The sequence below is a fragment of the Cibotium barometz genome, chromosome 21, assembly GCF_041138505.1.
Source record: "Cibotium barometz isolate CiBa-2024 chromosome 21, ASM4113850v1, whole genome shotgun sequence".
In the NCBI taxonomy this organism is placed as follows: Eukaryota; Viridiplantae; Streptophyta; class Polypodiopsida; order Cyatheales; family Cibotiaceae; genus Cibotium; species Cibotium barometz.
This window is the reverse complement of record NC_141066.1, coordinates 27,347,302-27,365,018: the sequence shown is the minus strand read 5'-3', so window position 1 is coordinate 27,365,018 and position 17,717 is coordinate 27,347,302.

Here is a 17,717-nt window from a genome sequence, read left to right as displayed (position 1 = left end):
ACATGTAGATGTATATGTATGAATGTGAATGTTGATGTGGATGTGGATGTATGGATGTAGATACGGATGTGTATGTATGTATGTAGATGTATATGTATGAATGTGAATGTTGATGTGGATGTGAATGTATGGATGTAGATACGGATGTGGATGTATGTATGTGAATGTGGATGTATGAATGAGGATGCGAAAATGGATGTATACATGTGAATGTGGATGTATGAATATGAATGTGGATGTGTGGATGTGGAAATGGAGGTATGGATGTATGAATGTAGATGTGGATGTATGCATGTAGATGCGTATGTATGAATGTGAAATTGGATGTATGATGTGGACGTACGAACATGGATATGTATGTAGAATAATGAATATGAAGATGTATGTGAGATAATGTAGTCTATATGAGTGAATGGATGAGAACGAGTACACACTGAATGGAATGTGGAATAAGTAATGTGGTCCGAGAGTGGATAATATAGAAAGACAAGAGTTCGATTTAGAATCTGTATTTTGTGACTGTTTGTAAATGACTGTTTTATGTCATGAATGCTGGGGAAGCATTTTGACTGTCTTGTGGAATTAAGGTCATGAAGACCTAACTGTTAAAGTTGCAACTGCTGACGGAGAGTCAATGGAGGACGTCTCGCGTAGCAAGGTCGATCGAGGTCTTGACCAGCCTCGACTCGATTTAAATGGTGAGCTTCCGGTACGGTGGATGAGGGACCAAGGAAGCGGCCTATGAGTGAAGCGCTAGGTCACCTGCGAAGGATCCTAGAGGGTGCTGACCATACGGTGCTCGGGCTCTGGGTCGCCGAAGATACCCACACGTGCGTCGTGGAAGATATTGGAACAAGGAGTAAGAGTTGTTTTCTGAAACCGGGCATGGATCTGGTTGATTGACCTTACTGGTCCTCAACAGATGAGTCCATGGCTCTTTTATATGGATCTGTGGGTTGATCTTGCTGATCTTCCACGGAGACTCCATTCTATTATATGAATATATTGCCGGTTACTATGAGCTAGGAACCATGGAAAAGGCCCCTGAGAGAACAGGTGGTGAGCGTTTTGGTTGCCAATGATGCCATAAGTATACCGATGAAAGAATGACTGGAAATAAGGATTCAACCAGAGACTTTGAGGATTGTCATCAGTGACATAATGGTTTTATTAAAGGATTGTTTTAAAGCTAGTTGATGCTAAGAAAAAGGCAATTTCATATTGGGTGTGTAAGTGGTATGACTAGTTTTATGTTTGCATGAACTTCCGGCTAGGGGGCCTTGGAACTCTTTTCCTTGGTACCCGGGACAAAACCTAACCAAATTCCAAATTGGATCCCATCACTACAGTGGTTGGGCGGTTGGCTAACCCATGGGATCGGATGGGGTTAGGCTGGACTGATGGATCCGTAAATCGAGATTTAATTTCTATTATTACGATAGATGAAGTAAATCCTGGATAGAAATTGTTCTATGGATAGGAATCAACGGCTGTGCCTCTTGATGGGGAAAAAAGCGTTGATCCCAATGATCCAAGTGCAGTTTCTTCCTTGATTTGACCAAGTACCGTTAAAGGTGCAGTCAGATCAGTTTGATCAGTAATGATCTTGACTACGTTAGAGTAAAGAGTTATCCTGGTGGAATCGCCTGTGCTTTCCGGGTAAAGGAAGTTTTTCCGGTTTCGGTTTTGGACAAACCGACGGATTAGTCTCTTGTCCGGATATCCGTGGGCGAGGCCCCGAGTGTGGGACCCCTGTCCCGCGCGAGAAGTGCTACTTCCGCTGCTAGTACCCCGAATCCGTTGCTCGGTGGGAACAGGGATCTTACAGTTGGTATCAGAGCGAAATTGAAAGCTAATAAGGATAATTAAATTCTTATCTGAAATTGGTAATAAGAATTTAGAAACAGTATTTTCATAATGTATTTTCATTCCGTAAGCTTCTTTAATGGAGAAATTTTAATCAAAGAAATTGTTTTTATAGATGGAAGTTCCACATTTATCTGGTATTTCCGACCTCACCCAGTCTCAAGATATGATTGCATTTGCCTTCGAGCATCTCATCTCTTCCGCTTCAACTCAAACAAGCCGAGCAAGACTCGCACGCCATTTCGCGGATTTATATTTTCCTACCCCAGCGGAGAGAATACAACATAAGTGGTTTGCAGGGCAATATGTCCACGCCCATTGCAACCGCCATACAATGCTGTGGCAGAATCTCTCATTGACTATGATCCTGTTAAAGCTGAAAATGGTGCGTGGTGTCATTCTATATCATTCGACACCTCGAAATTTTAGACTTTCATGTCGAATTTATAGACTCCTTAGTCGATTTATCCCTAAGGAGAAAATAATAACTCCCTTCGCAGTTAGAGAACTTATGTAACAGGGCATGACTATGGCCCAGTACCGTCGTCTTATGCGTCCCTCGAAGAGATTTTGAGTTTTGGAGCCGAGCCACTCTATGTAATTATTGCAACTTGTATATAAATATACAAATGTTTTTTTTACGGACGATCGGATAAAGAAAAATCTATTTATCAGACTTAAGTCATAGATCTCCAATAAGATCAACTGAGGAGCAAATTATGTCAAAAGTTTATCAAGACGCACAAAAAGGTTGTAATTGTTTGATATAATTCATACAAATTGTTAATTCAAATTGAAATTCGTAAATTAGTAATTGGGTCTTCAATTGGAAGTACCGCAATTGTATGGAACCCTGACTTGCTTGAGACCTAGACATGATGGTATTTACCTTATAGTTTCGAGTATCATGACTATCCGTATATACCGAGGGTATAACTGCAGCTCTTTACCGACAGTATATACGAGTAAATCTAAGACTTGAAATTATAAGCGTTAATGCTATCCAGAGGATGATTTCGAATGTGGTTGATATGATTTTTAATTCTGTTTGAGAATTGATGAATTGATTTGGATTCTGATTGAAAAATGATGATCCCTAAAATTTGGTTGAAATGTAATAAGCTTCAATGAGGATGAATGGGATGAGTCCCTGTGATGATATTCATAACTGGAATGATGATAATGATTTCAGCAAATCACTATGAGATTAGTGGATTGTGCTATCAGATTGCTACTATTAATACTTGACTTGGCGGATCAAGTTAAGGGATGACAAATTGAGAACTTGCTTGACTAAAATTCCTGTGGAGAAATGTTCAGAAGAAAATTTTTCGGTCTAATGGACCATTATCGTGTTAAAGATATGAATGATATGATTTGAATGAATTGTTATTTAATGATGAATTCTATATAAGGGATATTTATCCCCATATTCTGTTGGGTTGACCGGAATATAAGGAACCCCAGAATAAATTGGATCTTAAGCAAAAAAGTTGTCCTCTACTTGCGAGATGAGGACATCTTGCACCTTTTAAGTGGGGTAGAATGTAAGATTCCTCCCCCAGCCTTAGAGGTATACAGGAGTAAGAATCTCCCTTTCTGATCTTATAATTATTCTCTCTCTAAAATAAAAGAAAGATTCTGTTTAAAAAAGGAAGAACCTTTTTCCTGAATACTTCTCAAGAGTCCCACCTGTTTTAAGGATTCAGAACAACGAGTTCAGAAGTGAGAATCGATGTTTTGGATATCAAGGTTTTGGTCTCGAGTACGACCCAAAAGAAGTTCTTTATCTCTTGGGAAGTATAAGAAGTTATCTCCCAGATATTGTGGACCAAAGAAAGTAGGTGATTTAACTTACGTACTTCTTTTATCTCCTCATCTCAAAGTTCTTAATGCCTTCTATAGAAAATTGTGCCAAACCCAAATCATGGAAAGACGGTAAAACTTCAGCGGCAAGCTACCGTTGGCTTCTAAGTTACGCTAGCTCCTTCCTTTATATAAGTCGTAACTTTTACTTGTCGCTCACAGTAATCTTACTCCCATCGATCTCCTTTCTTCCTAATCTCCTTCATGGCTTGGCAACAAGAATTAGTTTTATCCATAATGATTCCTCACCTTCAAGACGCAAGTGAGTCTGTGAAGAAGGATTTTATAGAACAGTATGAGCGCTCACTTTTCCCTCACTTGGGAACTTCTGTAGCGCAGACCAAATGGCGGACCTATCAAGACATAACTAGGGTAACACCCTGGGGTCAGCAGCACTTTCGCAACAATGTCCGCTTGGCCATGGTTATTGAAGCCTTGGGTTTGGGTTCCCGATACTACTGCGTCATGAGATCAAGACATCCTGGGTTTTCTGAGCGGGTCTTCTTATTGGCGTGTTTTCTTCCTCATGAGAAGATATGCCTTTACCCCGTTTTTGGCTTGCCTCTCAGAGGTCCTTTTGTTAGAACACCTCATACCACTGAGATAGGCGCAGCAATAACCCACAGAATCATTCCCATAGATGAGTTACCTTATACTTGTGCAGCTTGTGAGGACTGCTTTTGTGATCATATGATGGACGGGCTTATGGAAGTGTAAAGAGTTCTTCTATCTTTACTGTATAAGTTCCGAGAATGAATAAAGTTTAAATCTTGTTCTTATCTTGAATCTTGCTCTCTTGAGATTTTTTTAATTGGTGGTTAATCTAAATTAAAAAATTTTCTCTCAGTCTCATAACTTATGCATCTTGCGAAATTACCCCCAGTTTGCGAGATGAGGGCATCTCGCGTTTTTTAAGTGGGAGAGAATGTAAGATTCCTCCCCAGCCTCTCAAAATGTCCAGCATCTTCCCCTGTAATCAATCCCTCTTCAGAAATATAAAAGACTTGTTTCTAACTGTTTTAACCTAGAGAGAGAAAATATTCTAGAAAGAGAATATTCAGATTTTGAATATTTTTGGATAGAAAAATATCTCATCCTATTAAAATAAGTTCCCCTGAAACAGAAATTCAAAAAGAATTTTCCAATGTGCAATTGGAATTAATCGGAAATGTGTATAAAGGACCTTAGCCTAAGGGTCTAGATTTTCAGAAATTTTTGGATTATGGTCCAATTAAGGTTCCTATGGGCCAATAGCATCAATCCATGTGTAGAGAGGAGATAAATCCAATTTTGTAAAAGAAGATACCCAAAAATGAGTAAATGCTCACATAAGATGAAGAGTTGAAAATGTACAAGGTTTATTAGTAAAAAAATTATGAGCAATATTAAAAGTATGACATATGTAAGGAAGGGGAGTTCTTTAAAGGAGGTGCATATTTCACATAAGATGAAGAGTTGAAAATGTACAAGGTTTATTAGTAAAAAAATATGAGCAATATTAAAAGTATGACATATGTAAGGAAGGGGAGTTCTTTAAAGGAGGTGCATATTTCACATAAGATGAAGAGTTGAAAATGTACAAGGTTTATTAGTAAAAAAACTATGAGCAATATTAAAAATATGAGATATTTTGGGTATAATGATTCCATTTTGACACATATGTAAGGAAGGGGAGTTCTTTAAAGGAGGTGCATATTTCACATGCTTGAATGAGTTTTAAACTCATAAAAATTGAGATATTTCATCTCTCCTCTCTCCTCATTTAAGTCTAGTTCCAAAAAGTTAGCTTAACTGACCTAAAAATGGTCAAATATTGACCAAACTGATTTAGAAAATTCTAGAATCAGTTTGTTTGGTTAGGAGCTCAATTTTTCCTATAAATAGAAGCCTCCCCCTTGTTGAAAAATATATAGTGTTTATGCATCGTTACTCTACTCCACCTAAGCCAAGAACTGTGAATTCATTTAATAATTCACTAGTTTTTGGAGCTTCCCTCTTTCTTCAATCCCCATTAGTGGCTCCATCAACATACTTAACCAATTGATTGGTTGGGGGCCTCTACCGTGAACAAAGAATCAAGCAAGTTGTAAGGTAATTAGTGAATATTGATCTTTCTATAATTTCTCAATGTTTCTCTCTTCTCAACCCCTCTCAAGCTTGAGAAGTTTAATTGGTATGGTTTTTTTTAAATGCTATTGAAGTTTGAATAGTAGTGAAGAGTTACATAATGCTATTGAAGTTAATTTTCATTTATGTTTAAATTCTAATGATTTTTATGTAAATTCTCTCTCTCACTCAAGAAATGGTCATACTCATGACCCATTCTCAATCCAAATCAAGCTTTTCATAAAGCTTTTCCTAAACCAAGATTAAGCTATGCTTGAGGCCAAATTAATGGCTTTTTTCTATGCTTTTAGTTTATGTATATTAATGATTCAATCCATTATGAATTAATAATCCAATTAGAGATTATTTTAATTATTTCCTTAATGATAAGCATTATCCCTTAGAAAAATTGAGATTTATCAGTCATAGCAGCGGAGCTATGGCAAAATTTTTATAAAAATTATGCATAAAATAATTTCATTCAAAGCATAAAAAGAGGACTTCCTACCATATTCTAGGAATTATCATCCTAGATTAATTGAAAGAATTTCATTATAATCATGGAGACATTGAATTTTAATATCATGCATAAAGGATAAATTTTTATATCAAAAGTGTTATTTTTATCATTTTTATTTTCATGCATAGAAGTATGCATAAAGGAAAATTTTTTTATATCAAAAGTGTTACTTTTATCATTTTTAATTTTCATGCATAGAAGTATGCATAAAGGAAATTTTTTTTTAATCAAAAGTGTTACTTTTATCATTTTTAATTTTCATGCATAAAAGTATGCATAAAAGAAAATTTTTATATCAAAAGTGTTACTTTTATCATTTTTAATTTTCATGCATAGAAGTATGCATAAAGGAAAATTTTTTATATCAAAAGTGTTACTTTTATCATTTTTAATTTTCATGCATAAAAGTATACATAAAAGAAAATTTTTATATCAAAAGTGTTACTTTTATCATTTTTAATTTTCATGCATAGAAGTATGCATAAAGGAAAATTTTTTATATCAAAAGTGTTACTTTTATCATTTTTAATTTTCATGCATAAAAGTATGCATAAAAGAAAATTTTTATATCAAAAGTGTTACTTTTATCATTTTTAATTTTCATGCATAGAAGTATGCATAAAGGAAAATTTTTTATATCAAAAGTGTTACTTTTATCATTTTTAATTTTCATGCATAAAAGTATACATAAAAGAAAATTTTTATATCAAAAGTGTTACTTTTATCATTTTTAATTTTCATGCATAGAAGTATGCATAAAGGAAAAATTTTTATATCAAAAGTGTTACTTTTATCATATTGGATTTCATGCATATAGGTATGCATAAAAGATATTCTTTTTATACTAAAAGTGTGATTTTCCTCATAAATGGATTTTATGCTTAACTTAGATGCATAAGAGAAATTCTTTTATTCTAAAAGTATAATTCCCTACCAAATTGAAATTATGCATAAGAAGATGCATAAAAGATTGATTTTAATTTCGAAAGTGTTAGTCTCCTTAAATGGAATTTATGTATAAATAAATGTGTAGAGAAATCTTATATCAAATATAAGAATTCTCTTTTTTTTTTTTTTTTAAAGATATGAAATGTGATAAGATGTGATAAGAGGTGTATGAGATGTGATATGAATTGATAAGATGCGTATGGAAAGTGATAGGATGTGATAAGAGGTGTATGAGATGTGATAAGAATTGATAAGATGCGTATGGAAAGTGATAGGATGTGATAAGAGGTGTATGAGATGTAAAAAGATGTGATAAGATGTGTATGAGATGTGATAAGATTTGATAAGATGCGTATGGAAAGTGATAGGATGTGATAAGAGGTGTATGAGATGTAAAAAGATGTGATAAGATGTGTATGAGATGTGATAGAATGTGTTAAGATGAGTTAGGATGTGTTAAGATGTATATGGGATGTGTTAGGACGAGAATGGATGTAATATGGTTGTATGAATGTGATGTGGATGTATACATGTAGATGTATATGTATGAATGTGAATGTTGATGTGGATGTGGATGTATGGATGTAGATACGGATGTGTATGTATGTATGTAGATGTATATGTATGAATGTGAATGTTGATGTGGATGTGAATGTATGGATGTAGATACGGATGTGGATGTATGTATGTGAATGTGGATGTATGAATGAGGATGCGAAAGTGGATGTATACATGTAGATGTATATGTATGAATGTGAATGTTGATGTGGATGTGGATGTATGGATGTAGATACGGATGTGTATGTATGTATGTAGATGTATATGTATGAATGTGAATGTTGATGTGGATGTGAATGTGAATGTATGGATGTAGATACGGATGTGGATGTATGTATGTGAATGTGGATGTATGAATGAGGATGCGAAAATGGATGTATACATGTGAATGTGGATGTATGAATATGAATGTGGATGTGTGGATGTGGAAATGGAGGTATGGATGTATGAATGTAGATGTGGATGTATGCATGTAGATGCGTATGTATGAATGTGAAATTGGATGTATGATGTGGACGTACGAACATGGATATGTATGTAGAATAATGAATATGAAGATGTATGTGAGATAATGTAGTCTATATGAGTGAATGGATGAGAACGAGTACACACTGAATGGAATGTGGAATAAGTAATGTGGTCCGAGAGTGGATAATATAGAAAGACAAGAGTTCGATTTAGAATCTGTATTTTGTGACTGTTTGTAAATGACTGTTTTATGTCATGAATGCTGGGGAAGCATTTTGACTGTCTTGTGGAATTAAGGTCATGAAGACCTAACTGTTAAAGTTGCAACTGCTGACGGAGAGTCAATGGAGGACGTCTCGCGTAGCAAGGTCGATCGAGGTCTTGACCAGCCTCGACTCGATTTAAATGGTGAGCTTCCGGTACGGTGGATGAGGGACCAAGGAAGCGGCCTATGAGTGAAGCGCTAGGTCACCTGCGAAGGATCCTAGAGGGTGCTGACCATACGGTGCTCGGGCTCTGGGTCGCCGAAGATACCCACACGTGCGTCGTGGAAGATATTGGAACAAGGAGTAAGAGTTGTTTTCTGAAACCGGGCATGGATCTGGTTGATTGACCTTACTGGTCCTCAACAGATGAGTCCATGGCTCTTTTATATGGATCTGTGGGTTGATCTTGCTGATCTTCCACGGAGACTCCATTCTATTATATGAATATATTGCCGGTTACTATGAGCTAGGAACCATGGAAAAGGCCCCTGAGAGAACAGGTGGTGAGCGTTTTGGTTGCCAATGATGCCATAAGTATACCGATGAAAGAATGACTGGAAATAAGGATTCAACCAGAGACTTTGAGGATTGTCATCAGTGACATAATGGTTTTATTAAAGGATTGTTTTAAAGCTAGTTGATGCTAAGAAAAAGGCAATTTCATATTGGGTGTGTAAGTGGTATGACTAGTTTTATGTTTGCATGAACTTCCGGCTAGGGGGCCTTGGAACTCTTTTCCTTGGTACCCGGGACAAAACCTAACCAAATTCCAAATTGGATCCCATCACTACAGTGGTTGGGCGGTTGGCTAACCCATGGGATCGGATGGGGTTAGGCTGGACTGATGGATCCGTAAATCGAGATTTAATTTCTATTATTACGATAGATGAAGTAAATCCTGGATAGAAATTGTTCTATGGATAGGAATCAACGGCTGTGCCTCTTGATGGGGAAAAAAGCGTTGATCCCAATGATCCAAGTGCAGTTTCTTCCTTGATTTGACCAAGTACCGTTAAAGGTGCAGTCAGATCAGTTTGATCAGTAATGATCTTGACTACGTTAGAGTAAAGAGTTATCCTGGTGGAATCGCCTGTGCTTTCCGGGTAAAGGAAGTTTTTCCGGTTTCGGTTTTGGACAAACCGACGGATTAGTCTCTTGTCCGGATATCCGTGGGCGAGGCCCCGAGTGTGGGACCCCTGTCCCGCGCGAGAAGTGCTACTTCCGCTGCTAGTACCCCGAATCCGTTGCTCGGTGGGAACAGGGATCTTACAACCTTACCCATTGGAATCAAAATGAAAAGAAAAAAATCTAGAAGAATAAATTTACATTAAGCTCAAAGTAAGACTACTTTCAATGTTCTAGCATCATATTACAAAAAGAAAACTTTGACTACAAAATGGCACAACACCTTTACAATAGGATGAACATTAATTGGAGTGGTTTGCATACCCCCTTCCTAATAATGATCGCATCCTCCCATCACCAACCTAAGGTGCTAAGAATGCTAATGGCTTGGAGACATTCACCACTAGGAGTCAAGCTCTTCCCATGCTAATATAACAAGTATGGTCTCTCTTCCTCCATGAGGTATACAACTTATTTATGTATTGATTTATAATTCAGATTTTTATTGTATCATAGGGAGTGTCAAGGGTCTCTAAGTTATTTCCTTGAGAGATCAACTCCCTCAAATGTGGGGGTAGGTGAGTTGTTTCCACATGGATTGGAAGAGTGTCATAGGGAGTGTCAAGGCTCTCTAAATAATTTCCTAGAGAGGTCAACTCCCATGAATGTGAGGGGTCAGTGAGCTATTGCTCATGGATTGGCAAAGAAAGAGATTGAATTTAGTTGTCCAACTGCTCTTCTTGAGAGATCAGCTCCCATAAATGTGGGGGGTAGGTGAGTTGTTGCTTATGGATTGTTAAAGAAAGAGATGGATCTTGGTGATCCAACTACTCTCCTTAGTGGCTATTGGCTCTTCATTGAAATCTAGAAAATTGACTACCTTTGCTAGTATAATCAGCTTATTGATCACTGCCATTGGCTTTGTGGAGAATTCCCAAGAATCTAGACTCATGCTCATGGTATCTCATTGGTCGGTGGGGTTAGTGCAAGATGGAGGCTATGAGGAGATGGATGTGGTGGAGCAAGGGGAGTTCAAGAGGGTTGGTGGAGGGTGGGGACTATTGGGTTGGGAAGGGCCTTGATCTTTGGGGGCTAAAAAAGAAGATGGGGGAGATGAGCTAGTTCAAGAGGGTTGGTGGAGGGTGGGGGACTATTGGGCTTTTTGGAGTTGAGATGCTACTCTCCAAAGCACACCCTCACGTATGTATTCTTTCAAGAACAAAGTACCATTGAATGTGTCCAAGCTAATGGATTTCATGTCCTTTGAAATCAGAACCACGATCATATCTAAATTATACGGAGATCCTGAGCTATTCTTAGCTCTTCGGGCATTTCTCAATGGAGAACTAAAGGCGGGGCTACCACAATTTGCAAATATGGATAGACCCGACACGCTTCAAGATGAAGGGAAACATTGGGATCTACGACCCAACCTAGATGAAGACTCGGTCGTTGAAATACCTGTGAACAAGTTGGGACAGTACTTTGAAGGGGACGAATCTAATGCAACCCTCCCCACCATTACTACCAAGGGATTAACTCTAAAGGGAATCCTTGATGGTGGTGCTGGAGTGAGCATTGTGACTAAAAACTGTTGGGAATCCATGGGAAGACCTCACCTCGAAGTCACAAACATAGTGGTGAAGATGGCAAACGGAACTATTGCTAAACCTATTGGAATGTTAAGAGACCTTAAGATCAAGGTTCTGGGATACAAGGTAAAACATACCTTCATTGTAATGGATTTCTCCAAGCATCCTATGTCATATCAAATGATCTTAGGACGTCCTTTCATGAGGGAAGCACAAATGGTGCATGACTGGTCGAAAAACCATGTCTATCTACAATTCCAGGACTCTGTCATTCGAGTTGATCTTGAGAATAGTCGTGCACATCCTTTAGGAAGCAAGGTTATCATCGATAATCGATCGGATACCACTGTTCATTCCGCCCCATTAAGGTATTGCTATACATGCAAAAAAGAGACTGATGATGGGAAAGATTCTCCTTATATGGATGTCCTACCGGGTATGACTGAGTCAGATAACGTGGATTGGGTACACCTAGCGGCAACCATAGACACATGGGGAAATAGACGCACAAGTTGGGTAACACCTGAGGGGCAAGATATGCCACCGTTAGTGCCAATAAACATGATAGGTGTTATGCACTTGACTCCTGCTGATGGCGAGAACGTGGCAAACTCCACTCACACTGAAAGTAGCAAAGACTCTGACCAATGCAACTCTGAGTCTGAATCTCAAGAAGAAACTGACCCTGAGCCTGATGGGGGGAAAGTATCAAATATTCACCCAAAGGTGGAAGCAAGGTGCTCAAGGCCTAGGGCAGTGACCTCATGCAGCTCATCCGAAAGTGAAGATCGACCAAGTGAGTCCGAATCTGATAGAAACAAAAATCAAAAACTTGGTAAGAAGAAAACGAGACATAAGCGCCAACGCTATCGAGCTAATGTACGCACTGCAATAAACAAAGAAAGATCCACTGCAGAATGGCTTAGTTATGTAGGAGCCATTGACGCTAATCAAAAGATAGCGGATAATTGGGGACAATACCTCCAAAGTGTCATGTGGTGTATTCCGCAACCTCATGACGTCGCCCAATTAGAAATTGATGAGAAGCCAAAACTAAGTCGTACTGCAAGAAGGCGGCAAAACCAAGAGTTGGCTCAACAACAAAAGGAAGCGGAATTGAAAGAAAAAAGCCTGGTACAATAAGAACCAGTAGACTTACACCCCGCACCAGAGCATTTCAAATCATTTACCACAGGGGAACGTAAAGTGGTCTACACAAAAGCCCAACGAACGCCTACCAATGGGAGTAGCGGTGTCTACGATGGCCCTGCGGTAGTTAAGGAGATAGACTTAGCAGATCCGGGTGAGGAGTCTAAACCAGTTTTTATTGCTCAAGACCTCACCAAGGCGGAAGAAGCTGCACTTACGAAGCTTCTTAAAGAATTCAAGGACATATTTGCCTGGACATATCATGATATGAAGGGTGTTCCACCCTCGGTGGTGCAACACACGATTCCAATGATTAGCACTGCTAAACCAGTCCAGCAACGTCCCTACCCAATGAATCCTAAGTACGCAAAGATTGTACAAGAGGAAATTGAAAAGCTGGTAAAATGTGGATTCATATACCCAATTGAGCACTCAGAATGGGTTTCTCCGATAGTCATCGTACCAAAAAAGAATGGGAAACTCAGAGTGTGTGTTGATCTTAAAAAGGTTAATGCAGCCACCAGAAGGGATCATTACCCCTTGCCATATTCTGAACATGTGCTTGAAAGAGTGGCAGGCAAAGAGGCATATAGCTTTTTAGATGGGTACTCAGGTTACAATCAGATCACAATTGCAGTCGAGGACCAAGCTAAAACAGCATTTATCACGGAGTTTGGAGTGTTTGCCTTTCGCGTCATGGCTTTTGGCTTGACCAATGCACCTGCAACATTCCAACGATTGATATACACGGCCTTTAAGGAATATCTAAGGGACTTCTGTGAAGCTTTCTTAGATGATCTTTGTGTTCATTCCTCTTGGGACGAGCACTTGATGTGTTTACAAAAAATATTTGAAAGGTGTAGATTATATCGCATCTCATTGAATCCTTTTAAATGCCAATTTTGGGTTGAAACACGGAGTTATCTTAGGGCATATAGTGTCCAAAAATGGGATCTCCACCGACGAGAGTAAAATCAAGGTCATTCTGGAATTGCCTCCACCCACCAACTATAAGGGAGTCCAACGCTTTATGGGCCACGTTGGTTATTATCGAAGATTTATTCTATTCTTCGCCGAGATAGCTCGACCATTGTATAAGCTTCTCATCGAGTTTATTTGGACCGAAGAACGTGCCTATGAGCTATTAAAGAAGGCCTTGGCGAGTGCTCCAATCTTGAGAATGCCTAACTGGGATTTACTCTTCCATGTGCATATTGATGCGTCAAACTTTGCTATTGGGTGTGTTTTAACTCAACCTGGAGAACACAAGCTAGACTATAACATTAGCTTTGCCAGTCGCCAGTTGAACGATGCTGAGATGAACTACACCACTACGGAGCGAGAAGGGTTGGCAATGATATATGCAGTAAGGAAATTTCGTTATTACCTCCTTGCCACCAAGTTTGTTTTCTATGTAGATCATCAAGCATTGTTGTATCTGGTAAACAAACCATGCTCCACAGGAAGAATCACACGATGGCTATTGATTCTTCTTGAGTTTGATTTCACTGTTGTTGTGAGACCTGGCAAAAAACATGTTATGGCTGATCATATGTCTCGCATACCTAATGGTGAGGCTCCTACGGGGGTTGATGATGACTTACCGGACACTTCCTTGTTCATGGTGGAGATAATGCCTGAATGGAGTGAGAAGATTGTTAACTTTTTGGTTAATGGCTTTCCACCCAAGGAGCTTCGTAAAGATCTAGCTCGAAAGCTAATCAAAGAATGCGAACCTTATTGCCTGATAGCTGGGACTCTTTATAAAAGAGGAAAGGATGACGTTCTTAGGCATTGTGCCCGAGAGGATGAGTATCTATACATTTTGCAAGAGGCACATATGGGCGTAGCCGGTGGTCACTTCTCAGGAGACTTAACTGTGCGAAAGATCTTACAATTAGGGTATTGGTGGCCCACTATGTTCCAAGACGCATCACTCTTTGTGAAGGGTTGCGATGAATGCCCAACGATATAAGAAACCCCAGAGGAAAGATCAGATGCCCCTACATCCGATCAAAGTAAACCAGTGGGGTTTAGACTTTGTAGGTTCAATTAGTCCAGCGGCCCGAAACACACAATCTCGCTATATTATTGTGGCCACTGACTATATGACCAAATGGGCTGAAGCGAAAGCGACACGTAAGGCAGATGCGAGGACAACAGCCAAGTTCCTCTTTGAAAATATAATCACACGATTCGGTTGTCCTTTTGAACTTGTGAGCGACAATGGTACGCATTTTATAAATGAAGTGATTAAGGAGCTCACAACAAATTTCATAATATCCCATCATAAATCTACTCCTTATTATCCGCAAGCGAATGGCCAAGCTGAGAGTACAAACAAGACATTAATCTCTGTTCTGACAAAGACTGTTGAAGCTCATCGCACGGATTGGGATCTAAAGCTTACAACAGTTTTATGGGCATACTGCGTACAAAGTGGCTATTAATTGCACACCATTCAAAATGGTATATGGCCAAGAAGCAGTCATGCTGTGGGAATTTGTCATTCCAAGTCTTCGTGTTGCTACTCAAGAGGGTTGGGATGGTAATCCCTTAGCAGAGCGTATGTATATCCTTGAGCGGCTAAATGAAGAAAGACAATTGGCTGTGTACAATGCCCTTGTGGAGAAGGATAGAAGGAAAAAATGGTTTGATCGCCACCTAAAGGACAAGGACATCAAGGTTGGGGATAAAGTCCTGATGTATGGAGTGCGAAACGAAAAGAAAAAGCTCAAATATGCTGGTAAGGGACCGTATAGAGTATGTGAAATTACCCCACAAGGTACCATCAGAGTGGAGACTCTCGACGGAGTTGAAACCATTGGATTCCTTAATGGGAGTAAATTCAAAAGATACTATGACCCCCTGAGCCAAGAGGAGTTACATGCAATCCATCAAAAGAAGGCAGCTAAAGAACAAGCTGAGCTTAAAAAGATACTAGCGAGAGTCGAAGCCAAAGAACGTCAACAACATGCTAGGAGACAACGAGAAGCCAACTTGGGAATTACGCAAGTATTTTTCGAGGAAGCAGAGGATGATGCACTGGAATCTGACCCACCTCTAAGATACCCAATTGAGTTACAGAGTCCTTACGGGGAGGTGCTGTATAATGCATTATTGGATACAGGAGCTCAACACAATTTGCTATCATATGGCGTGTGGTGTCAACTGGGAAAACCACCTTTATCCAAGAGTCCTATCCAAGTTCAAGGAATCAACAAGAAGAAAACCCCTGTCTTAGGAATTCTGCACACTCCAGTTGCTTATGACAAGGGAACCATAATTCAAAGCTTTTTGGTTATGCTGCCTGCTGGTACCATGGAAGGGACTGTAATCTTAGGACGCAAATGGATGATGGCCACCAAGTGCAATATCGATTGGGCAACCAGACAAGTCACAACGCAAGAACCAACACTAGGTCGGACCGCTCAAAATCCCGCTCCTAAGCCATCGACTCTGGACAAAATGCTGGATAACGAAAAATCACAAAGTCCAGTGGTGGCAAAACCATCTTCGATTGTTGGCCACCCCTCTAACGCTTCAACGCTAAGAGTGGAAACAGGCAAGGTGGTCTCTAAAGCTTCGCTTACTATGCCAAAGAGTACATACAAATGGGTTCCCAAAGCTTCGTTAACAGCTACTTCCCCTGCTCAATCTCGTTCAGCCACCAAGAAGCCTCGTAAAAGGAAAGCAGCTACCCACCCGAAAAAGGGCAATGTTACATCACGATGGATCCCTAAAAAATTATTAGTAGCCCAAGGGTACTACGAGGGGAATGACCAGATTTGGGTCCCTAAACATAAGCTGAATCCCTCTACATCACCTATAAAACCTTGCAAACCAATTATTACCACCCCAATGACAATTCAAGACCGTGGTAAGGGAAAGGTAACAGAGTGCTCCGCACCACTTCTTCCAGAGCTAGTTTGGATTCCCAAACGATATCGATCAATACCACCTAGCTCAGGAAGGGGGGAGTCACATGAAGCTTCTAGCTCTTCATGCCAAACACACATTGATATAGAAGTTTCTTCATGCTCTACACCTACTCTTGTCAACACCCAACAAAAAACCGATGAGTCTACGTCTCCCCTTGTAATAGTATCATCGGAAACCATTTCCTCCATTCGTCAATGGGAGCGTACACTACCATCTTTGCAATTGGACGTGGCCACAAGGGTCATAAAAAGCTATCTGCCCACATCACAACCTATGACCCGCTGGACAAATTGGTTCCAAGAGGCTGCAACATCATTGCAAATAATATGATCTACCCAAGGAAAGGGGGAGCATGTACTCACGCTCGACATTCTAATGCTTCCTCCTTAGCCTTCTCCCCTGACCATGTAATTGCCAAATTCAAGGGGATGTATATATATAGCTTCATACATTTTTTTTTTTAAAACAAAGAAAAGAAAAACAAAAAATAGTAAAAAGAGCAAGAGCACAAAAACAAGAGAAATATCCGTATACAATCAAGAACTAGATTGACCTGTCACAAACCTACTGATGCTATATCTGTGTTTGCAGATATGGCAGATGCCCGATCATCATACACTTCATCCACTCCTACCTTTGGTGAGAGGTATCATCTGTACCTTTCTCAGATATTCCACATGTGCTATCCTGTAATTGAAACTGAATGGGATCATATAGATGTACGTAGCCAGAGAGGAAAATGTTGAGGAATTAGAATGGCTAATTCGCCTATTGACCATGACTGACCCCTACTCCGTAGAGGACATATCCCCGATAGCCCAATGCTTTCCTTTTCCACAAGATGACTATCCTCGCATGGTTACATTTTTGATGAGTTTATGTGGATGGAAAAATGAAAAGGAAATATCTGACAATGATGAGTGGACGGATGAAACTCATGGCACTACTGAGGTTGACTTTATTTGTTTGGATGATGCGGATAGAGGCTTAGCCTTAGGGCTAGAGCCAGGACTCTACAACATCCTTTTACCGTATCCTTAGTAGTAGTAGTGTGGTGACTGGTAGGTAGGTTAGTGTTTTCAAGTTTTTTCTAGTTTAGATTCCTTAAACAAGTCTTGAAATTTTCACACTGATGTGCCTCTTGAGGTATAGTGCTTGTTAGTTGATTGTACAAGTTAAAAAGTTTGAGGTAGGTTCGTTTTCAAGTCCTGAGACTGCCGCAACGTTCATCAAAATATATCTACATCAATTGCAAGTCAAATCAAGGAGATCTCCAATTACAGGTGTAATTCTTTCATACCCACTCTCTTT